The sequence below is a fragment of the Triturus cristatus genome, chromosome 6 (assembly GCF_964204655.1).
Source record: "Triturus cristatus chromosome 6, aTriCri1.1, whole genome shotgun sequence".
Taxonomy (NCBI): domain Eukaryota; kingdom Metazoa; phylum Chordata; class Amphibia; order Caudata; family Salamandridae; genus Triturus; species Triturus cristatus.
Genome location: NC_140589.1, coordinates 621,738,825 through 621,764,172, shown reverse-complemented (window position 1 = coordinate 621,764,172; position 25,348 = coordinate 621,738,825). Strand labels below are relative to the sequence as shown.

The following is a 25,348-nucleotide window of genomic DNA, read 5'->3' as shown; positions in this document are numbered from 1 at the left end:
TCACTGAGGCCTGTACTGTGCTCTGTAGTATACACAAGATAAGGTGGGCAAAAGGAAATTGACTGTTGGCCACGGGGGTCCCCCAGGAAGCAATATAGCAGTGACTATAGATTCCTTCTTAACTAGAGCGGCAAACGTGATCACAAAGGAGATAGCTCTGACTAAGAGAAGGCTTTCCATGGAGACTGAGAAATTAGTCCTGGGCCCTGCCGTGGCAAGGATTGGAGAAGTGCAGGAGGCAATTAGGGATCCAGTGGGGGACAGGACCCCCCCCCATACTCGTACCATCACCAACACAAAGGCCCTCCTGTTGAGCTGGCTATGTCTACATGCATTTCCGCAGCCACCTTGACAGTGGGCGATGGCTTAATTTTGGACTGTCCCCCCACCAAGAGAAAGCGAACTGGCAGCAATAGAGTCATGAGGAAGTCTCCGCAGAAAAAAACCCACCACCAGCCAAACACAATCTGGAACTGTTGCTGGATACTCTCTTTGTAAGGCTAGAGACCATGACTAAAGATCTTTTAGCACCTATAATCTCAAAGTTGAAAGGGGCTGAGATGAGACTTAATTCTTTTTCTCCTACTTATAAAAACTGTCTCATAGAGCCTGAATTAGTAGCTGGGGGGGTTCTTGTTTGGTGACTAGTGGCTTGATCCAAGTCCCCCAGGTGAGAAGTACCCAAGAACCAGTGGGTGTGGCATCGTCCTGTTAAACTAAAAAAAACTGTATACTGTGGGAGCCGATTATTGTACCTCAGGCGGCTCATATGGAAGAGCAGCAAACATCTAAAGAGGGCCCATCATCCACACATTCTTTGTCTCGCCCTAGAACGTCTACAGCTGAAAATCAATGTATATTCGACCCCCCCCACCCCCAAATGAATGACCAAAATTTGTATAGCGCACAGCTATTCCGTCCGGAGTGTTCCGGCACTAACAGTTCACATGTGTATACCCCGCTAGGGTTTCGTTTTCAAATAGCCATGTTTTCAGCTGTTTTTTAAAGTGGGAGAGAACTGTTAATGCTCTCAGAGCTGTCTGCAGTGTATTCCCGGTGTGGGCTCCCAGGAACCTGAAGATCTGCCGCCTCTGCGTGCCAGATGAGCTTTAAGGATGCAGGACAGGTCAGCGGAGGACGATCTGAGTGTCCTGGTAGGAACATACCGGCTAACTCGTTTTCTAATGTAAGCGGCACCTGATGCCATGGAAGGCTTTGAAAAAAATATCAGGGCCTTAAATGTTATTCATTTCCTCACAGGCAGCCAGTGTAGGGACTTCAGATGGGGGTCATGTGTGATCTGGGTTTCAGTCTGAGAATCGCCCTTGCTGCTGAGTTTTGCACCACCAGGAAGTGTTGGAGACGGTAGTCTGGCAGTCCCAGGTGTAGGAAATTAGCATAGTCCAGTCTGGATGTGATCAGTGCCTGAACCACTGTCCTCCTGGAATCCAAGGGGAGAAGCGGCTGAAATCTTTTCAGCATCCACAAAACTCCAAAATAGGTTCCTACTAGGGCTTGAACTTGGGACTGCATCGAGAGTTCGTTGTCCATGTAGATACCCAGGTTTTTCACTGTCGATTGTGCAGTGCTGGGGGGCGGGGATCTGCAGGACACCACTGACTCCAATTGTACACCCCTGGTTGGCAGAGGAATACAATCTCAGTTTTGTCAGGATTGCACTTGAGCTGGTTCTGCTTCAACCATTTAAAAACATTGAAGAGGCAAGATCTAATTGCATCCCTGCTGAAATCCTCTCTTTTCTTACATGTAAAAATTGGCTGTGTATCAACAGCATAAGAGACTATTTTTGCGTCATTTGCCTCTGCCACGGATGCTAGTGGTGAAATGTACACAGGTTGAACAGAGTAGGACTCCGAGAGGAGCCCTGCGGGACTCCCACCTTAGCACCCTTAGTTCCTGTTCTATTACGGGTCCCTCCACTAACACAAGGCACTAAGGAAACCTCTCTGGGCCTTAACCATGAGATTGGTGTAATAACAACTTGGTCATTGGTTCTAATATAACTTCTAACATTATTATGGCCAGAGGAGTGGGTTGGATTGGCCATATGCCTAGGAAACATATTGAAGGGGATTGCATAATTGTTAATTTTAAGCATTCTGTGCAGGCCAAATGGTTAGCGGGATGCGATTACAGGGATGGCACCAAAACTAAAATTAGAACTGCCTTTTTACAGTCTGTTTATCCTTTTAAGCAGCACTTAGCAAACCTTCCATGGCAGTTGCCCTTCAATCTGGCTAAGTCCACCCAAGATAGAAACATGGATTCGATACTACCTATCACCAATTGTTACCAAACGTTAGCTAGTCCACAGGGCCTTGAGGAAAATGATTGACCAATGCCAGTGGTAGAAAAAAATGAAGGGTAATAATTTTCTATCTAAGGCTACCACCAATCTACGCCTACCTGCTTCTATACCTCAAATTCCATCTTATAATCCCCCAGATTCTACCTCCACTTCAGCTATCTCTGCTGCCCCCTACACAAAGGTACTCTCACGGAATATAGCCGGCCTCAGGTTAAAGAAGGGCAACATATCCTGGGAACACTTTCTTGCAACACACACCATCATTGCCCTACAAGACACTTGAGGGTCTAATAACCGTTTTTATTTGAATGGTTTTACCTCATTCTGCAAATATGCTACCCCTCGAATATGGGAAGAGCAAAGAGGGTGCGGGGGATCTCCTTTTGAGGTTTTCACAAAAACTTTATCAAGTCAAATTGACAGACTGCCGATCACCCAATCTGCTAGCAGTGGAATTGTCATGTAAGAATCTCACCACTCTGCTAGTTGTCAATTTTAACAAATCCTTCTCTAGAAACCATGAGACCGAACATCTTCTGGCCCTAGAGGAATGTCTGGAACACTATGGGGAAGGCAGTCAGGCCTACCGTGATATAATAATTTTAGGGGGTTTTAACATCCACGAATGCTGCCTTAATTGCATTTCCACGTCGGAGCAGGGGGATGGCTTTCCATCAACAAACCATTTTGAGCACACACCATCAGGCATTTTCTTAGAAGGTCTCCTCTCAGCCTATAATTTACATTGTCTACAGCAAACAGATGTTTCTGCCTTGGTCCCCATTTATGCAGGAAGTGGCAGCCCTAGCATAATTGATTACATCATGCTCTCAGCACTATTAACCTCAGCTGTGGAAAACCTGAGCGTCTCTTGGAACTGCCATAGTGATCACAACCCTCTAACATTGGATCTATCCCTTTCGGCTGCCCTAAAAGGGTTAGCGGCCAGCCATATCTCTAACACAAACATTAGCACTAAAGATCAAGCACTGAGATTGAAGTGGGAAAGGATTACCCCGGACAGTTTTTTTAGATAACCTGTATACCACTTGTGCCCCAGAGTTCCAAGTATGAATGGACCGCGCCTCGCATGATAGAGCTATCTTAGAGGCCTTCCATACAATTACCAAGCGGACAGCAGCCAACGTAACCATTGAGACTAGTGTAAGATGCCCGAAAGTTAAAAGGTGATTTGACGGCACATGTTCAGCGGCCCATAAGGAGTTAATGCAGACCCTAAAGCGAAACCCGAGGGATGTAGCATAAATCAGGAGCTGTAGGAAGGCTTACAAATTTGAAGTTCTGGAAAGGAAGAAGCAGATAAGAGCAGGCTTGGGAGGTCGTCGGTCAAGCAAGTGTTTTGGCCAACAGCCGTAGATTTTGGTCTGTGGTCAATGGCCCTTTTTTCTCCGACATGCCAAATTCTAATAGAGTGCACGATTTCTGCTGAGCACTGGGTCCAGCCCTATGGCAATATCTATAGTGGCACAAATCTAGAAGAGCCTGAGGGACAAATAGTTTGTGGCTCAGCAAGCAACACCCCCCCCTCCATTTGAGTATAGATGAGGTCCCTAAAGCAATCATCTCGACATCTGGAGGTAAGGCCCCATGTCCAGATGGGGTCACAGCAGCTCTATATAAGGCAGATCCCACAGTTTGGTGGTGGTGGTGGACGTGGTGAAGGACGTAGTGGTGGAAGTGGTGGTGGTGGTGGTGGTGGTGGTGGTGGGCGTGGTGGACATGGTGGTGGTGGTGGACATGGTGGTGGTGGAGGACGTGGTGGACATGGTGGTGGTGGTGGACGACGTGGTGGTGGTGGACGTGGACGCGCACTGGTAATTTCTCTGTGATGGGCGCTATGGTATCTTTCCTCCATAAATGGAAGCAATTGTTGATTGTTATTTTTAAATCATAGCAGATAAAGTACTGCCACTACTTGAGTTATTCAAGCATTTTAGGCCCCTAAGCCGGTAGTAGGAAAGTGACATGCAAACATAATGCAATGCAGTAAAATTGAATGTGATGGGACACTGGAGAGAGAGCCGTGCATGATGGAAAACTTATTATGTGATATTTTATGGCTCAGTAGTGTCTGCCTTATATTGTGGCTATTGTTAATTGTCGTTACAAAGAACATTGTAAGACGACTTGCTGTCTGTACGACATGCGACAAGAGTGCGAGCGAAAGAGAAAGAGTGAGGGGGAGGAATGAAAAAAAAAGTGTGGCCAGCGCGGTGTTTAATCACTATGAATGACTAATGTTGGAACGCAAACAAGCAGCAGCTGTTTTAACCCCTTCAGTGCCATGCCCTTTCCCCGCCCTGTGCCGGGCGTTGCATTAGCGGGCGGGGTTCATGACGAGATAGTCTCGTCATGGGCACAGCGCAACCGCGCTCCATGACGAGACCATCTCGTCATGGGCACTGAAGCGGTTAAAGCACACTCGTGCTGGCCTCAAGGTCTACTCCTTTTTTATTGAAAAGGAATAGACAGATGGCTAAATGCCCTCCTAGAGCTGCGCATGCGCGCTGCCTAGGCGAGACCTAAAAAGGGTGCATGGGATGACCCGCCTGTTACAGACAGATCTTGCTTTTAGACTCAGTCTCTAAAATTAAGGGGAAAGTAATATTGTATCGTATAACAGTTTGGCTTGATCATTTTAATGTTATCTCTGATTTACAGTGTGGCTTCCGGCAGGGGAAAGGGACGCTGGACCAATGCCTTAACCTCCATCTAGTGATCGGGAATTATACTATCGCCAAGAAGGGAGTCTTACATTTGGCTTTTATGGATTTAACATCAGCTTTTGATTGTGTAACTAGGAGTAAGCTGTGGCTGATTTTACGTGATATGGGTCTAGAAACAGAACTGGTGTCTTTTTCATACACTGCCCACGAAAATACTATGGCATCCATCAGATACAATGAAGATGGCAGTCTGACAGAACCCTGGGCAGTAAGTGGAAGGGTCCGGCAGGGGTGTATTCTGGCCCCTTTGCTGTTCACGCTTTATATCAATAAACTTGGAGACTCCCTAAAATCTAGTTGTAAAGACATACCTAGTGCTGGCACTAAGATGATTCCTGCACTTGTGTGTGCCAATGACACGGTCCTACTTGCCAGAACCACAATGGGCCTTAAGCAACTTTAAATGGTTTTATAGCTTTTATGGACTCACTAGATCAGACTACAAAGTTTAAAAATCACACACTATGTCTATAGGCTCGTGGAAGGCTGCCAAGGTTAAGTTTTATTGCAAAGGGGCCGAACTAACTAAAGTGCCCACGTTCCCATATCTAGGGGTACTATTTGATGAACAAGGGTCCTGGTGTGCGCAAAGAACACTTAAAAAGAAGGTTTTAGTTAGAGCGGTAGGGGCCACCTTGGATTTCCCAAAAAGATTGGAGTCAAACCCCCTCCCCGCACTGCTGAAGATCTATAAAGTAAAATGTATTCCCATGGCTACGTATGGGTGTGACGTCTGGGGCTACAAGGATGTGAAGGGAATCCAGGGGGCTGAGAACAAATTTATGCGCAAACTCCTTGCAATACCCTCAGCAACTCCGGCACTTATTCTACACGAGGAACTGGGGGTGGGATACATCTGGGACCAGATTGCGGTAGCCCCATTGCTGCTCTGGCTCAGAATCTTGGCTTGTCCGATCCCATTGATGCTTCTATGGACTCTTGACGATGTAGGGCTACGTTTGGTAAATGTCCTACACAGTTTTGTTGAGTGCTCTGGGGGTTCGTGGCTACTTTGGCATTCTTGCCTCTCGAGGTGTGTGAACTTGTCTTGGCCTCTTTGCTATTACACCTCTCTTCTGCGACACCTCTCCTGCTGGTGACAGCATCCTGTGTGCTGAATTCACTCGCTTTTGTCATTTTTCCTTGTGGAGTTAGAATAATGTTCGTTTTGTGCGTGTGTGATAGTTGTTTTATTTGGTTACCACCTAGAAAGTTTTTTTATTTAGTTACCACCTATCGGGAGGTTTAAATATGTTATATATTTTTTTTATTGGTGGGTTTTCACTTTGTGGTTTTGGGCTTCTTGAAATGGCAGCCTCTTTCGTTGTTAAAGAGGTATGGTCCAATGTGCTGGCGGCGTCCCTGATACTTTCTTCTCTTATCTTTCTCCGTTTTTTTTTCATTCTCGATGGGCATTATGTTGTGTGTCAATGGTGCATTTAAAGCATGGCTTGTTTAGTTTGCTTTCCTTGCTTTACATCAGTCGTTTTCGCTCCCTCTTTGTGAGGGGGGTTTTCAAGTTTGTTTGTTCAATGCATTCTTCTGCTTTCATTAATGAATTGTGTTGTTTGTGTGATGCTACTGGTGATTCTGGGTGGAATTGTTCATTCAGTTGCTCAAGCTCATTCTTATCATGTAGTAAAGTTGAGCTTACCCAGTCTGGGGACTTATGGATCTCCTTGACTCTTGGGATATTGCTCCAAGAAGACTGGGTGTTTGCCCGGCCTTCTCCCTTGAATTCTTTATATTCATGGTCTCTAACCGACGCAGATTTTGTTTGGGTTTCCCTGGCTGCTCCCAATAGCTCTGTCATTATAGTTGGTACCCTTGCAAGTTTGTCGATTATTTGGGGACAATGGCATGTATGGTATGTAGTGTCCCAATCTTGTTATACCTTCATTATTATGGTTTTTGAGAATGTGCAACTTTTGTTCAATCTCCTGAACATGGATAGCTAGGACGTTTAATAGCTCGACTTGGGTGTCTAGCTTGTCGGCATGGTATGTGATTGCAGTTCCAATGGTTTCCTTAGTGTTTAACAAGAGGGGCCGTACCGAGATAGTTGGAGAACAAGTCAGTACTTTCGTCAAGGATTGGTCCAATTGGTCCTTTATTTTTCTTGGTTGTTCATTTTTGCACGAGTCACAAGATTCAGTCACCAAAGCTGTCAGGGGCTCTTTAGCTTCATGCAGCGGACACCCGCTTGATTTTTTTGTTGTGGTGATTCCTGTTCAGTTTGCTGTGCGATTATATGTGGTTCAGGTGGTAGGGCAAGGATGTCGAGATCTTGTTCGCAGGCTGTCGAGAGCCCCAGCTGTTGCAATGGTTGTGGGGCTGCCGGTGAATAGGGTGGTGCAAACGGACTTAGGATGTTGTCTTGACAATACACTGGGTCATCCTTGTGTTTTTGGTTCAAATTGGAGGTTGCTGTTGGACTGGTTGGATCAATTGGCAGCTCGAATCTGGCTGAGTATGAAGTAAAGCCTCTACGAGCTGATGGAGGAGCCCTTGGAAGTTGGCAAGTAAATTTGAATTATTATGTATTGGTGTATCTTGATTGATTGCTTGCTGGCTTGAATCTTCTCTTGTGGGGGAGAGAAGATAGTTTTGTTCCGTACAGTGAATATCTGTTTTTATTATGACTACTGCTGTGAGAAAAGGGGTGGGTGGGGGGGGGGGGGGGGGGGGGAACCTCGATGCATTAAGATAGAATGTCTTTATTGTTATTGCCTAGCTTGGCTTCCTTGTGATCCTTGTGGCTCGCGGGAAAAGGCCTACGGCATACTTTTAGAAAGTCTGTGATTAGTGCCTGCTTGCTGGATTTGGCACTTGCGCAGTGCACAATGATTGCGGTCGGCTCTCCTTCTTTGGCTTTATCTGTGTCTGGGTTGGTCTCTGACTCTGAATCCTGCACACTTGCGCAGTGCGCGATGATTGTGATCAGCTCTCCTTCTTTGGCTTGTCTGTGTGGGTCTCACACTCGGAACCAAGCAAATTGTTGGTATTTTCCATACCTTGTTGGCCCCCTTTTTTTCTGCGCCTCTAATATTCCCTGATCTCATGGCGGATGAACTTTAATCCGGGTCCCGGGTGTGGCGGCTTGGAGCTTAAGATGCTGGCTGGATCCAACCTCGTTGGTTACTACCACGGGAGCACCCTTGAGGGATAGCCAACTGAGCTGACGGTGAAACGGCAAGGGCAAATTTCCAGAAGGTTAGAGCTTCACCCCCTTTTCCCTTTTTGTCCTATTTCCCTTTTTCAATTTTTTTCCTAATTTCTCTTAGGCCCTTGGACTCTAGTCCACTGTCGCCCCTCTGCCCCCTTTGCCTTTGCGCTATGTGTCTGTTGTGCTGTTTTGTGTGATTTGCAGGGGGGGGGGGTTGAGGGGACACCAGGTAAGGCAGGGCACACAGGGCGGGTTTGCAGGCTGCACCCAACCTAGTTGAGCTGCCTCCGCAAAACTGCCAAGGGCTCACACTTACGGAGGCCACCAACTAGTGGGTGCCGTGCCTGCCACCTACCGCAGGGGGTATGCCTGGGCGCCGGTCCCTCAGTCGACTGGGACCTCCTTCCCGCTTTAACAGCTCTGGCCGGGAACCGGCGACTCGCGGGGTAATGGTCACGGAGGTCTGGAGATCCGGGAATCAGGAGACGGGGAAAGCAGAGCCTCGCATGCCCACTCACGTTCACTCTACGTAAAGAGGAACGTCAGGGGGGGGGAAGTAAATATAAACTCGTACTTGTGTGTATTTCATTGAGGCTGTATGTGAGGCTTTGTGTGAGTGCATGTCTGAAACCTTAAACGTGAAACCGATGTAAAGCCTTTTTTAAAGCGAGTATTTTGAAAGTAAATCAGAATTAGAAGTAATGTTGCACTGGCAATTCACTGCGTTTATTTGTACCTTGATTTGCTGGTGTAGCATTATTAATTACGACTGCGCACAAAAAAACACACTTAAATCGCGCTGCTATCACTGCAATGGAAAGAGCATATGTAGGTGTGTGTTTACAAAAAAAATTATGCGATTAAAGGCCTTCAGTTAAGCGTATCTTTTGCAATTAAATCAGATGCCCTCAATAATTAAAAGTAAAGTTGCACTGGCATAAAATATAGGCAGTCAGATAAAAGAATTTAAATGTGATCTGTTGATATAACATTACATTTAATTTTGAATGCGTGTGAATTAATTTTACAACAAGCACTTAAACAAAGGCTTAGCAATGTTATATTTTGTTTGTACGGGTGGGATACTGCGCCACAAACATGATGAATATCCCTTCTGCCGTATTACAATGCCATTTTATCCTACGGAATTTGTAATACGGCAGACGGTTTATCTGAAACTTTGCTACAACGTATCCCGTCCACCAAGATCAAAATCGAGCCCGTAGTCTTTAAATTGAAGTGTGATTAGCCACGTGTTAAGAGAGTCAGTCACAAACATGCAGAATTTCAAGTATATCATACCGAACCGGAGTGTTGACGTACCTCAATCGTGTAAAATAGCCAAACAGGCACCTTCAGAAGACAGTGCCTGGCATTTGACCTCAGTCTCTGAATATACAGCAACTGTGACGAGATAAGATCAAGATTTACAGGCCTGCTTACAGAGGAGCTTGGAGCAGCGAGTGAAAACACGAGCGCTCATGTTAAGTGCTCTTTAACAAAGAAAATGGTTTGTGAAACGGATCCTAAAATGGAAGCAGAGGAGGGATAGGGTAATTGGTCCATGCTCTCGGGGGGTGGGGGGGGGGGGCAAAACAGGAAGGTGTGTGACAAACACACGCCATGGACAAACGTGGAGAAAGAACACATGGGCGCCGATGGAGACAGCAAATGGGACGCCAATGGGCGATCGGAAGCCCACAAAGTATTTACAACAGGTCTCTTCGAGTCGGCGTATGCACAGTCTAGCTAATACCTAAAAAAGCGGGACAGGGCATGTGAAAAAAATATGTGGTTTCCATTTTAGCTCCCATAGAAAATTTTGCTGATGCCTACAGCCAAAATCCCACACATTTTTACACCAATGTTGCATGTGTGCAGATCTTTACTCAAAAAGCTTACTTTTGTTAGCTTGGTGTAAATCCATTCAGTAGTTTTTGAGATATAAGCATTTTATAAAGTTGCTGAGTGTGTTTGAATGGTTAACACGTTTGTAAATATTGGCCATTTTAATAACAGTGGATTCACTCAACCAAACTTAAAAAAAAAAAAAAAAAACAATAAAAGGAATTTGATTGGACATAGCAGCTTTCTGGCCCTGTGACCCATTTCAGATCTGGGGTTCTACAGTAGGGTCTGAGGATCAGAGTTCTCCGACTGTCGAGCCCCAAGAGAAAAATTCTATGGCCGTTGCCATTTTAACATGTGGGACACAGTCACGGCTTCCTGAAAATAAAATGAAAGCCCACGGGGGTGCATTGTGAGCACACCCTGAACCCCTGGTCATAATGGAGAAACCATCAAAGCCCCTCCCCCGCCCCCCAATCACTGACACCCACACCTAGATAGTGTAGTGTTTCAAATGGGCAACCACATCAGCATCATAGGCCGCCACAACAACACAAGCATATAAATCTCTAACTCAAGGGTCAGTCTTTCATGAATGACCTAACTAGATCAAATGAAAGCTCTTACCTAAACAAATCAAAAGTGAACATTAAGCCTCATTGGAAAATTCATTTTCATATCTGGATATGGAAATACAAGGCCCAATTACCTTAGGACAACTTTAAACGTAAACTATGTAACCCCCACCCTTGCAATGCATAAATCCATTACCCAACCCTTAACGGGCATTTGGAAGCACAGCTTTGTACCCTGCGTTCCAACATAATTAGTGTTACCACAACACACAATAGCTCACTAAAAACCCTCAAGCAGACCACCAATTGCGTTTTTAAAAAAACATTGTTGACGCTTATAAATGGATTAAAACCCACATAACTGAATACTGCACGTGATCAAGGAACTATGAGACATTATAGAACAAGCATTTGCAATGCAATAAGTCTCGCATTTACGCGAGTTTAAGCTATTGGCATTGTAAAATGACAATGCATTTTAGTTATGTTTCAAAAATGAAAACAAAAATAAAAGGCATTGTCATTTAAAATGTCAATAGCGGGGGCGTGGCCAAGATGGCGGTACGAGAGGACGCGTAGAAGCGGAGCTCCCGCAGACGGCCTGTGGCAGGACCGACCTTTTGGCCGTCTTAGCACCCGCCGACCCTCGCTGTGGGGCCGGGTGAGATCCAGCACCGCAGCGCTGCCAATTTGAAGGTCCGGTGGTGAGCGGGCACGCTCGGTGTCAGTAGCACCGGTGGTGGAGCACGGTGCGGCCTGCGGTGGAAGGTTGCGTGCCGCGCGGCCTACGTGCCGGGCGGCCTGCCTGGTAGACGGCCGGGGCGGCGTTCGCCCGCCGAGCTGGTGACCTTGTTGGAGTGGGTTGGCAGCAGCGGAGCAGAGGCGCCGCACCAGGCGGGAGACAGGCGTGCCCGGTGTGGCCGAGCTGACCGAGAGCCGGACTGCCAGCTGCGGAGCGGATTTGATTGGGGCCTGCGTTGTCAGTACTGACCCGGAGTTGGATGGCCCCGCGGATGGCGCAGCTACCTATGGAGAGTGCTGAGGCTGGCGAGAAGTGCATGACGGCCCGGTAAGCAGAGTGGCTGGTGCACGGGCCCCGGGATTCGGCGGACCGGAGGTGGCGGTTGCCCAGCGGGACGGGGGGGCCCCCTGAGACATTGGTGGGAAGAGGAGTCCCCATAGCAGCGGCCAGAGGGCTGAGAGGCTGTCGTGGCCTGAATGGGTGAGACGCAGAGGGCTCCTTCAGGGAAAGTGAGGGAGGCAACGCTGGAGCCTTGAGGCGGCTCCCGAGTGGGCCGCCATCTTAGAGACCATGAGGGAAATGGCGGCCTGAAAGTCTTCCTGCGGTCTGGCTGTTGTACCTGGAGGCCGAGCCCACAGTTGCTGCAGCGCTGACGTGGATCTTGGGGTGCCTTCAGCACTGCTTGGAGGGGGCCCCCGAGAGTGAACAGCGGAGTGGACTGGCCCCTGGCGTCCTCGGCTTGTGGGACCCCCGGCTCCCTTGGCGACTGTGGAGGACTGAGGGACACCGGTGAGTGCCGTTTTTGCTGCTCCAGCGAGCCGCCGCGACGCTCTCGGTGGCCGGGAGGCTGCGCTGGTGCGCTGCCCACGCCGCGGGTAAGGGGCTTGGTGCAGAAACTGACCTGAGAAGGGAGGGAGTGTGTGCCCACCTGAACGGTGGAACCCTGCGGCCGTCTGCCGGGGGGGAAAGGGGGGGCACCCAGCATGTAATCTGGGACGACCCCTGGGGGCTTGAGCCACGAAGGTGCTGAGTGGGGGCGCACACCCTATGGACTAACGCAAAGAACAGCCGCCGCCCTGCTGGTTGTCAGCGCACGCCCCGGTGTGGACTTGAGGCTGTGATACACCGGGGACAAGTGGCTCCCGGGTCGGGAGCGGTAGGCGTCCTTTGACAGCAGCTGGTGACCCTGTGAGGGAGTCGAGGAGGCGGTCCGCACACTGCAGCTGGGAGGAATTGGCGGAGTGCAGGGGTGCGCGTAGAGGCCCGTTGCGGGCGAGGTGGGCCTGGTGCTTCTGCGGCTACTGGCCAAGGAGACACAGCCGGGCGTCGTGCCTGACTGAGACGGCGTAGCGAGGAGGGAGACCCGGACGGCTGGGGGCCCTCACGGCTTGGAGTGCGACACGCTATGGTCCCTCCGAAGGGGCGTAAAGACAAAACCTTGAAGGACCTGTTTGCGAAGGTGCAGGCAAGTCAAAGCTCAGACGATATGGCGACTGGAGGGGCTTGCCCAACTGCAGAGAAGGGCGAGGGTACAGAACCAATTACCAAGGCCTTTCTGGAGTCTATGTTCACTGCTTTGAGGGCCGACATTCACACTCTGAAGAAGGAGTTCACGACGGAACTTCGAGAGATTCGCCGAGATGTGGATAGCTTGGGAGAGAGGGTGGCGGAGCTGAAGGGCAAAAGCGACGGCCGGGATACGGAGCTGGCGGCACTGCAACAGGAGGTCCTTAGGATCCACGATCAGCAGGTAGACCTACAAACGCACGTGGAAGACTTGGAGAACCGGTCCCGGCGCCACAATATTCGGATCCGTGGAGTGAAGATGGATGATGACTCAAAGGACCTCTTCAGGTACACCAGAGAGCTCTTTGATCATATTCTGGGCAGGCCACTTAAACAGAGCTGCGGATTGACCGTGCCCACAGGGTGGGACCCCCGCGGGCTCCATCCTCTCCTCCTCCGGACATACTGGTGTGCGTCCAAGACTATCGCATCAAAGAGGATATCATGAGAATGGCCCGGCAGAAGCATCCGGTGTCGTTTCGTGACCAACGGCCAGTTTGTACCAGGACCTCTCTGCCCGCACCCTTCACAAACGTAAGACCTTTAAGTCCATTACCTCGCATCTTCAGCAACGTAAAATTCCATACAGTTGGGGCCACCCTTTCCGCTTGGTGTTTCGGATTGACAATACGCTTTACCAATTGCGCTCCCTGGCCGAGGCTGGCAGATTGCTGGGAGTAGAATTACCAGCGGCTGATAGCGATGACAACAATCACCCGCCGGGGGTCAATGATTCGAAGCCCCGATGGCGTCAGCAGGGCTGTCGACGGCGACCTAGGAAACCCCCAATAGCGGAAATACTCAAAGGCCAGCAGGCGGCTATCGAGTCTGTGTGTGCGGATCTGGCTGGCTCTCAGCATGGTTGACCCCGGCAGCAGTGAGGGTCTGGCTAAGTGACTGTCGCATACACGGGTCGCTGGTGGGAAGGGGGCGTCTCATCGTGGGCCAGTTTTCCATGCTACCAACCTTCCGTTCACCGAGAGATGGAGGACAATGGGAATTGCTTTACCCTTTTTCTTGGTTGGGTTTATTGTTTCTGTATGTGGGGATTTGTTTGGGGGGGATTCAGGGTTCCATGTCCACCTTAGGGGGGGGCCACAGGGGCTTCCACAGCGGACAATAAGCGCGAGACCTACACCTCCCTCACTTCCCCTAGGAGAGCTTTGGGGCTCCGCTTGGGCTGCCTGGTTCCGTGAGACACCATGAATGCCGCCTTCCACACTTAAAATACTAACTCTCAATGTGCGGGGTCTCAATAACCCCGTTAAACGCAGGGCGGTTTATTGTGTCTGGAAAGCTCCCAGGCCGATCTCTGCCTGCTGCAGGAAACGCATCTTCTAGCTAGGGATTGTTACCGGCTCCGGTCACGGAAATTCCCGACAATTCTTTTCCTCCGGCTCGACTAAGTCTGCGGGGGTGGCGATATTGGTGGCGCAGCGATTTAAGGGGGAGGTCCTGCAGAAGGTGGCAGAAATAAAGGGTCGGCTGCTAGTCTATAGGTTTGCCCTGGGCACCGCGACCTTCAGCTTGGGCTCCATTTACGCCCCTAATGAGGGCCAGGAACAGTTCCTCCAATCGGCTTTGATTGACATCACGGCAACGACAGACCGCCACATTATTATTGGGGGGGATTTGAATCTGGTTTTTGATAACACACTGGACAGATCTTGTCAACGGACCCACCAAGCCGGGGCGCTCTAGTCACTGGGGAGGGAACGATTGCGAGACCGAGGGCATTGCGATTTATGGCGCGGTTTCCATCCACAGAGCCGGGAGTACTCTTATTACTCTCACGCTCACAAGACCTATGCCCGATTAGATTATTTTCTGGGAACTGGGGCGGCCCGGGAGATAGCGACAGGGGTGGAGATAGGGGTCGCCTCACTCTCAGATCATGCGCCAGTGACTGCCACTTTCACCTTTCCGCCCTGGTCGCGGCCTGCTCGGGTGTGGCGCCTTAGAGATACTCTTCTTCACCGAGAGGATGTGGCCACGCATATACAAAGTACTATCTTCGACTTTCTGTCACACAATGCCAACAAGGACACCACACTGGTGACACAGTGGGCGGCGTTGAAGGTAGTCCTCCGGGGGGAATTTATTGCTATATCGGCGGCGGATAACGCAGAGCGACGGCGCAAGCGGGATGACCTCACGCAGCAGACAAGGGAACTAGAACAGATCCATCAAAGAACGGGTGCCACCCCCCCCCCCCCCCCGAGATTGGCGCCAGTTAAAAGCGGCGTGTCAGCAACTCGCAGCCCTGGATCAGGACAGGGTGGAGTTCGCAGCCCTACGGCTGAAGCATGCTTACTACACGGGGGAGCCTGCTTGCTCATAAGTTACATGAAGTCCGGCAAGCACAGGGGGTGCGCGAGGTCTACAGAGGTGACGGTACGCGTGTTTCGGAGGATGGGGACATCGCTGAAACATTCCGTGATTTCGATGCCACACTTTACACGGCCTCCCCGTTGGAGGAGACGGAAGGAATCGGCTTCCTGGATTCGGTTCAACTCCCGGCTCTGACACAGGCTCAGGCGGACGGGCTGGATCAGGACATACGAATTGAGGAGGTAATTGCGGCCATATCCCGGCTCAAGCCTGCCAAAGCGCCCAGCCCGGATGGCTTCACCGCCATCTTTTATAAAAAGTTTTGTGCCCGCCTCGGCCCTCACCTCACTCAGCTTTTCAACTCTTTTTCTGAGCCGGGGGCGATACCTCCGGATCTCTTAGAGGTCTCAATAGCAGTTATCCCCAAACCAGGGAAGGACAGGACTCAATGCGGTGCGTTCCGCCCCATTATCTCTTGAACGTAGATCTTAAACTCTATTCAGGGATCTTGGCCACCCGTCTTGCAACTCACATGCCCGGCCTTATAGACCCAGACCAAGCGGGTTTTATCCCGGAGCGCCAAACATCGGACAACACGAAACGCGCTCTTCCTCTGATTGAGAAGGCTTCTCGCACGGAAGGCGAGTATATGATGCTCGCAATCGATGCGGAGAAAGCATTCGACCGCGTTCATTGGCCGTATCTGGAGCGGGTTCTGCAACGGATGGGCCTGGGGGAGAAATTCCGCACCCGCATCTTTAATTGCTATAAGTTCCCATCTGCTTCTGTCCGGGTGAATGGCTATACGTCCACTAGATTCCCGATAGAGAGAGGCACTAGACAGGGGTGCCCTCTATCGCCCCTCCTTTTCGCCGCCTACATGGAGCCGCTGGCTCAACGGATTAGGCAGCTTCCAGCGATCTCTGGGATCGGGTTCGGGGGCTATGTCCACACCATCAGTCTATATGCGGACGATGTGTTGCTCTCACTAGCCAGCCCGCGCACGGTGTTGCCGGCGTGCCTCGCGGTTCTGGACACCCTTGCGCGGGCTGCAGGGTTTAAGGTCAATACCGACAAATTGTTGGCTCTTGATCTCTCCCTGCACCGATCCACCCAGGAATATCTACAGGGTCTGCTACCTATTCAGTGGGCCCAGGAAACGATTCCCTATTTGGGGATCCAGTTGGCGTCCACTCTTCCGCAAGTTGTCGCCATCAATTATGCCTCCCTGCGCCCGAAGATCCGCAGGGAACTCGGCCGCTGGAAACACAGTCCTCTTTCGTGGCTAGGCAGAATTGCCGCGGTCAAGATGACCATTTTGCCTCAAATCCTCTATCTCTTTCGTACTATCTCCCTACATCCGCCCGTGGGCTGGCTGCAGCAGACCCAATCCGAACTCGCCCAGTTTATATGGCGTGGTAGGAGGCCGCGCATGAAGCAGGCCCTGTCAACTTTGCCCCCGGAGGGAGGTGACCTGGGAATTCCTGACTTACAGCTCTACTATCAGGCTGCCCAGCTGCGACACTTGGTCGAATGGAATCAGAGAAACATTGGTTGTTAGCGATAGCAGCACGACCTTTGCAGGAGATCCCTTTTCTCCGCAAGCACCATAGGCCCCTAAACCTGTACGCCTCGTTTATCACCCGTGTCCCTCTCGAAGTGTGGGACCGCATTAATATTAAGCATGATTTCACTACCTTTCCCTCCCCGCTAACTCCTTTGCTGGACAATCCAGACTTTGCTCCCGGAATGGACCAGATGGCCTTTGCAGCATGGAAACGGGCGAGCTGCCGCTTTCTGTACCATCTCTATGGAGTGGATGGCGTCATACCCTTTGAGTACTTTAAAACAGGACTACGGACTGCTGGAATCGGAGAGGCTCCGGTACTTACAGGCTCGGCATTGGGCGCTGGATGAGGGAGTCCGTCTGGAGGCTGATAGGCATTTTTCCCCTTACGAGCGTTGGCTTCTCACGCGCACGTCTGACAAACACATATTATCGGATTTATACAAGATGCTTCAGACTAGACTTACACATATTTATAACCCTGGCAGGGTGCGTGGGAGAAGAAGCTCGGCAGGACACTTAGCAACAAGGAGTGGGAGGGTATCTATTAAAGAGCCCGGCATTCAGCCTATCATATGGGGCTTACAGAGACCCTCACGAAGGTGGTAACATATGGGCTCGAAAAATCCAAAAAATGGTACTAGTCCTGCAGGACTAGTACCTTGAAAAATCTCCTCGACCTAACTGCAACCTACTTGACCTCCGTCTCTGAAAGCGGCGCAAATGTGACAAGATAACAAGATTTAAAGGCATCTTTATTGCTCATTAACTTTGTGAGCAATAAAAATACCTTTAAATCTTGTTATCTTGTCACATTTGCTACGTTTTCAGAGACGGAGGACAAAAGTTAGTTTTCCTACTCGCCAGAAAGGGCGAGTAGGATCTAAAAACAGCTCGCCCTCGTTAAATTTAGCTTGCATATGCGAGCGGTCGAGTGGATTTTTCGAGCCCTGATTGGTATTACACCCCAGAGCGGCAACACTTTATATACCACACGAGGGAGGCGCGGTGATGGAGGGGGTGCAACCAGATAGGGACATTGGTACACTTATTGTGGGGGTGTGAGCTTCTTCAGCCATATTGGTCGAGGGTGCTTGACAAGGTGGATAAACACTTCAACACAGAGGTACCCTGTTTCCCGGTGTACATCTTGTTTGGTCTATCAAACCCACTGACTTACCAGCTTCGAGCACGTAGGGGACGGCAAATAGCAATAGCACTGGGGTCGGCGATACAGAACATACTTTTTCATTGGCGCACCCCATCCGTTCCGACTTTCACAGGATGGTTGCACCGCTTGTGGTACGTCCTTGGGATGGAGAAACTTACACTGACAATGGCGGGTGAGGGTTCCAAGTATAGAGAGTTGTGGCAGCCTTTTCTAGCATTGTTGGCAACTGAATTCTGAGAAGTCACTTGCCCACGCTATCTACGATTACTACGCCTAGCGGACACACCGGGGATTGAGGGGTGAGGGAGTTCTGTTACGGGGCTTGGAGAGCTATAGGGTGGACATGGAACAGGGGGTTGGGGGTTAGGGGAAGGGGGGGGGGGGGAGTTATTTGGGCTTGTTTTTCCCTTTCCTTGTTAGGGTGTGTTAGCCCCTGTTCGACTTAGGGTGGGTGATTTTCGCAGGAGTAGGCCTGGGACCGGACCCACGCTCCCAAGTTGGCTTGTTCAGTTGAGGGCCTTATGTCAGAGGGGTACGGATAACTCCCGGACCCGAATGGTCTGGTGTATGCTTTGCCCTTAATTGTCCTTTTTGAAAAACCAAGAAAGATCTATATCTCACCATGGAGCGTCCTTCAGAGCCGCTAGATTTTAGTGTGCCACTTTTGTGGGTCGGGACGCACTGCAACCTGAGCGTTCGGCACGCCTGCTTAGGCTAACATTTGCTACTATGGTTCCTTGCCTAGATTTATCAGACGCGGCCGGCCCGGAAGGGTTGTAGGCGACATGCTGTGTTTAAATTGGAAATGTTCGAACTGATATTGCTTGCTTTGCCTTGCCGATACGCTATAGCTATAGCATGCCGGCCCGTGGGGTTGTAGGCACTGAGCTTTTGTATCACCGCTGATGTTCTTTCTTTCAATAAAATAGATTTAAAACTAAAATGTCAATAGCTCAAACTCGCGTAAATGCAATACCTATTGCATTGCAAAGGCTTGTTTAAAATGTGTGTAACATTTCCATTGTTAGAAAATATGTTCTTCCGTTCTCATGTGACTCAATGTACTTGAATAAAGCCAAGTACAACTCCCTCCAATAATAAAAAAAAAAAAGTACTTTCTGTTACTGATAGGTGACATGATTCATTGGACTAACTTTCTAGATTTTGTGTCATTGTTTGAAAACACGTCGACAAGCACTGAAACAAATCTGGCACAATGATGTCCAGTTGTACTCTGTGCAGAGCGAACTCAGAAAAAGAATAGAGGGAATGAAACACGACAAAATGAAAAACATATCTTGAAGTAAAACCCACAGGGCACACAAAGTGGTACTGGTGCGCATGTAACAAAAATTGGCTTGAAAATGCATGCTTTGAAATCCCAGCTCCGATGCCAGAAGGAAAAGGGGCATGTTGTGTGGAACATGCGGTTAACGCGCGGTGAGTTTAGCCGCACAAGCTCTCGGTTACGATCATTATTGTGAGACTGGGGCCAGACATTCCTTGGAGCTGAACAAACAAGGGAGGCCCGGCAGGGCCCAGGCGAGGTAGCCGGGCATGTCTGCTGCCGCTAGAGGCAGCGCCAGCACCCGAAGCCCCACGCCCTGCCCGGCCCGGCCTTTACAGCCCACTAAAGGCCTTCCTGAAAACCCGGAGACAACAACAAAAAAACAAATCGCTTTATCATTTTAGACTTCTTTCCATTCGATACTTCTTGCAAAAGTTCCAAACGCTGGACCTCTTTATTCTCCTGTTTATGTTTAAATGTAAATAAGGGCCTGTTTACGTAAATTAGCGCGCTCAATGTCTTGAGTGCAGGGCCGTTCACGTCCATGTATTTTCTACTCCAGCCAGTTTCAAAATAATTAAGACTCGACAGCCATAGGTCTGCACGCAGGAGCTTCATTATTTCAACTGCGGATCATACAAAACTTAAGAGAATAAATTGGAAGCCCTAATAGACATGCATTAACCCTTTATAATCGTGCTTAAAGTGATGTTTTCTGGAATGTGTAAAATCTACAGACCTACATGAAAAGGGACATGAAACACGGGAATGATTAACACATGGGAGAGGCGGGGGAAGTGCTGGGAACAGGCGCCCTCGGAATGCCTAGTCTGCTTCACAGCCCTCCTGAAGACGTTTCTTATCTGATTGTTAACCCCTTCGGTGCTCATGACGGAACGGTTCCGTCATGAGCCACGGTTGAGCTGTGCTCATGACGGAACCGTTCCGTCATGACCACGCCCGCGCAAGATTCCGTCAGCACAGCGGCGGAATTTGCGCAGCATGGAAGGGGTTAAATAAACAAGCAGATAAGAAAAGTCTTCCCAACAGCCGTGAAGCACAAAGAGATAAATAAACACTCACCATCTGTTTACGTTCAGCCGCTTGTATTTGCGTCTGGGCTGAGTGATAACAGATGCGCTTGTCAAGATGGGCGGCATCACAAAACTGCAAGGGCGTCAACAAAAATGACAGCCAGCAAACCAAAAGCACAGAAAAAACATTAATCACGACCTAAGCCAATTGCAAACGGACGAGACACAAGGGCGTGGATTAAAGCTCCCCTTCTTACAGTGTTTACTAAAGCCCTCGCAGGGCGAGGAGCGCATGCGCGCTTCACGCCAGGAGAGACCTAAAAACAAAGACAGAGATGGCATCTCCCCGAATTTCAAAGAGACTGTCATCTAATCCGATTAGGTCTTTTTTCCATACATTATTCCTAACAAACAGTACAAGAGGAATATAATGCAAGAGTAAAGGTCACCAGCATACCAGATATCTTGCGACACTGGATGCTAAGGGGCCTGTTACTATTCTTGGGCCATGGTAACATAAGGAATAGCAGTGTAATAAATTACTGCAAAGCGGTTGAGATTTCACAACTTGTCAGTCATAAGTAAAACTATGCACAGTGTAATAAATTACTGCAAAGCGGTTGAGATTTCACAACTTGTCAGTCATAAGTAAAACTATGCAGGCTGTTTACATGCATTCTCAAAAGAGAAAGACTCGCAACACGGACAAGTTCTTAAAAAAAAAAAAATTGTACCGCACATGCACATCTATCACATCTCTGGGCACAATAAAGTAAGTTGTTTCATAGCACAGTGAAAAAGATGATGATGTCAGCGTTTTTGATTGTTAAAGCTCCACGTATGACAATGTGTAACGGATTTAAATATAGGATTCGGAAAGAAATGTATGAGATTATATTTTCCTAAGAGCAGACTATGAAGAGAAAGGGAACTTGCATGAAAAGAGTACTGTTTTACATATATGAGACACTAAAGGAGATCAGTTCCTCTGTTGTGGCAAACATGTGTCAGATGTCACTGTATGCCTGAAGTATTTGTCGCTGGGAGATCTGAATTTCAGATCATAATGCCCTCACACACTTGTTAGGGTGTCATGCTTCATCATAGGGCGCTCCTCGTCAGACCGGCGCTGCAATGTCTAACGGGCCTGGTGGCTTCTTTAGCGGAGTTCTTTTGATCTGAGATCGCCGTATGTGAAGGGTGTATGTGCTAAAGTCAGTAAGTGGTTTAAAATAGGCTCCAGACCTATGAATATTTTTAATTCGAAAGTAGGGCTGGGACTAAGGAAAACAGTGGTGCTACCAGCAGGTCTTAGGGTACCAGGTAGCTAGTGAGTATGTGTGGTCGACATGTTTCGTGTCATCTGAGCTCCAAAATCGAGCGAAACTACTTCAGGACCAAGAGTAGCTAGAAGTAATGATCCCCGGTGGGGAACAAACGAAGGATAACCCAAAGTATGGGGATGTGATTAGAATAGTGTCAGGTCCCGAGTTAGGAACCTGTCATGTCACTCCACCTTACTAGGTGGAAAGTTCCACTTCATGGAAGGGGGGGGGAGTGGGCCCAAACACTGGCGGGTACCAACTAACATGAAAGGAGGGCAATGCCTGCTCATCAAGGATATCCCCGACTTCAGATTCCTTGATGAGCCGGCATTGCCCCCCTTTCATGTTCGTTGGTACCCGCCAGTGTTTGGGCCCACTCCCCCCCCCTTCCATGAAGTGGAAGAGACGGGACAGGTTCCTAACTCGGGACCTGACACTGTTCTAATCACATCCCCATACTTTGGGTTATCCTTTGTTTGTGTTCCCCACCGGGGATCACTACTTCTAGCTACTCTTAGTCCAGAAGAAGTGTTGCTCGATTTTGGAGCTCAGGTGACACGAAACATGTCGGCCACACATACTCACTAGCTACCTGGGTACCTTAAGACCTGCTGGTAGCACCACTGTTTTTACTAAGTCCCAGCCCTACTTTCAAATCAAAATATTCATAGGTCTGGAGCCTATTTTAAACCACCTACTCACTTTAGCACATACCAAGCACCTGCTGCCCACATACACCCTTCACATACAGCGATCTCAGATCAAAAGAACTCCGCTAAAGATGGGCCACCAGGCCCATTAGACATTGCAGCGCCGGTCTGACAAGGAGCGCCCTATGATGACGCATGACACCCTAACAGGTGTGTGAGGGCATTATGATCTGAAATTCAGATCTCCCAGCGACAAATACTTCAGGCATACAATGACATCTGAGACATGTTTGCCACAACAGAGGAACTGATATCCTTCAGTGTTTCATATATGTATATAGAGGAGCATAGGAACAGGACCTCTATAAAAATCTAGCTCTTCTGTCCCCCTTTTGATTACTGTTTTACATAGCCAGATTAAAGTGTAATTCAGTTTCCCGTTCCAATGAGCCCAGGTATATGGATTATCTCAAAATACAATTCAATGTTTGGTGTGCCTGTATATTTGGTGCGTACCTCCAATTAGTGTGCATGCTACACTTCTGGTGAGATAGGCTACCAATGGAATAATTTAAGCAGCAAGAGGCTACAGTGGGTAATCTGCGGTTTGTGCTAAGCAACTCAACAGTTAATGTCCACAAACCGGCGATTTGTAACCTGCACAGATGGCGAGACTCAGCGGTTCCGCGCTTAGTAGATAACTGTAGCATGGCTGTCGCGTTATCAGTTTGCTTGTGTAGTTTCAGAGGGCATATGTGTCATTCCCTTAGCCACAAGTCTCCTAGCGAAGGTTTCTTCACAGCTCACTGATAATTTACACCCTCCAAACGACGCTAACATAAAACGTGTAGTACATATACAATATTCGCTGTTCCACAAGTGACCACTTAGCTGACCTTTATCAGGGCACCTCAATTCTCATGTCGACGCCAACTGTACAGGGGCCAGGGCATCAAACGCAACACTGATACACCTCACTTTTATTACGGAACGCTCATGTTGCTGGTGCACAGGCCGCCTTCCAAGCCACATCCATGACATTCCACCAGTAAGCCTGATAACTCCAGTTTTGCTCAATAGCATCACTGTTTGTGACTTACGTCATTTAGCACCCATCGAACCACAAACGCCTACAAAAGGACATGCAAGAACTGACAATAAACTAAACACCGCATCATTGTCAGGGGCACTATGCACACAACACAATATATCTAGCAGTGGGTAGGTAAAGTCGTAGCAGTGAGTGGGCATCTTGATTGGGCTACTAAATATTTTCAAGTGATAAAGTGTAAACTACTCATCAGTGTTACTTTGACAATAACGCAAGCTCCTAAAATGTACATTCCATATAGTACGTATTTTCTTTAGAGGAAATAGAAGAACGCCGATAGCATACTTTACCTCAACATTATTTACACCCTGTTCCTCAGTTTCTACCCACTTGTTTTCAGTCTTAAAACGGCAAAGTTTGCAACCAAGAAAAACTGCTTTGTACAGCACACAAAGTTGTGTTTTAGCATCCGAAAACGCACGATTCGTGGTCAGCACGATTCTTTCATGAAAATGTAACGTCTAGTGTTCACTGCCCATTAAGATATTATTTATTCTACGTGTATGCGCTTCTTGTCAGAGTGCAAAAATCCTGACAGTGTGCATTAAGGTTAGGGTCCGCTAGTCATATATATGTTCCTTAAGGTGGATAAGTATTTACCAGCCACACTCACTGTCCCGGCGATACAATTCCTTCCTTTTACATCAGTTTTATACCAAACCACTGTGTTCTATGATGGAAGAGGACAAAACTTGTACCCATCACCCGATTGCTGTGCAACAAAATTGCGTTCTTTAATCGAACAGTAATACGTTGTACCATACAAAAACGTTAAAGGGAAGTTCTTGCGGCCACCAGAAACTACCTCAAGTGAAGACTCTAACTGGACCTCACACTGCACTAGTAAGGTAGACGCAACCCATGCAGGATGCAGATTAAGAAGCACCGCCTTCGTTTGCACACACTGATAAATGCAGCACGGAACATGCACGCCACCTGAGACCCCACGTCCATCAGAGAGCTCTGGGAAGGGGGCGGGGCACCCAGCGGGAGCGCGGCAGGTCCACCCAAATGGCGGGAGCGTGTTAACACTGGCGAGAGGGTCTCCTGCAGGAGCATCCGCACACTCCAATCGTGAGAAATTGCCGGCCCTGCCACCGGAGCCCCTGAAAACTGACAGCGGCTCAAGACCAGAGATCAGCGCACACACAACCTTATCCAGGAGCGCGGGCTCAAACCATTACCGAAATATATGGATACAGTCCGCTTTTCACGATTTCAATTGCGCCTTTGCCAGTAGCCGGTTAAACACAGGGTGGGCGTAAGACCGGAGCACCTACCGTTGCCGTTCACTTCCCCGCGCCGCTCTGTCTCCTCCGCGCAAACAATATGGCGTCCGCGAGCGCTCTACCGGAAGTGGAAACCATTGGCAAGAAACGTCACTGTATGCGTGGCCTGCTTCCGGGAGCCCCCTCCTCTCCAGGTCGGTTGGTTCTGCGTCGTTCGACTCGCTGTCATAGTAGCCCTTTCACTGTAAACGGGAAGCTCTCTTTGGGAGTGGACTGCAGGGAACCCCAGCTCAGTACAGCTTCTACTAACTATCCGACACACTAAGTTACGCTGGTACAATGTGGGGGGGGGAAGTTATGTTATATATATATATATATATATATATATATATATATAAAGCGAGAGAGACTTTTTTTTTTTGCCGCGTCTCTAATCTCATCGCTTCAGTTTACAGTTGTCACGGTTCCAGTATTCTGTGCGGAGCTGGAATGGGGCCCTGGCACCAAATAAAGTTGCCTCCGTAATCCAATAGAAAAAAATGCCCAACATTTGCAAATTAGGGTGGATTTAAAATTGAATTGACCAGCTGTGTAAGTGCAAGGTGTGGGTGACTGCATCCATTTGTGTTTGCTGCATGCAATATTTGTGGTAATATCATAGATATCTGT

The 25,348-nt window shown here is 48.9% G+C and overlaps 1 protein-coding gene across 2 annotated transcripts in view; it reads right to left on the bottom strand.

Moving 5' to 3' along the window:
• PNISR (PNN interacting serine and arginine rich protein) overlaps positions 1 to 24,883 on the bottom strand; it is a 362,924-nt gene extending 338,041 nt beyond the window's left edge. Inside the window, exon 1 of one of the 2 annotated variants that reach the window (XM_085611119.1) lies at positions 24,731 to 24,883. The gene's annotated coding sequence lies outside the window, so the exon portion shown is untranslated. Of the gene's footprint in view, positions 1 to 24,255; positions 24,276 to 24,730 lie in introns of those variants that run through there. The other variant, XM_085611118.1, reaches the window with a different exon arrangement.
• Between the last annotated feature and the right edge of the window lie 465 nt (positions 24,884 to 25,348).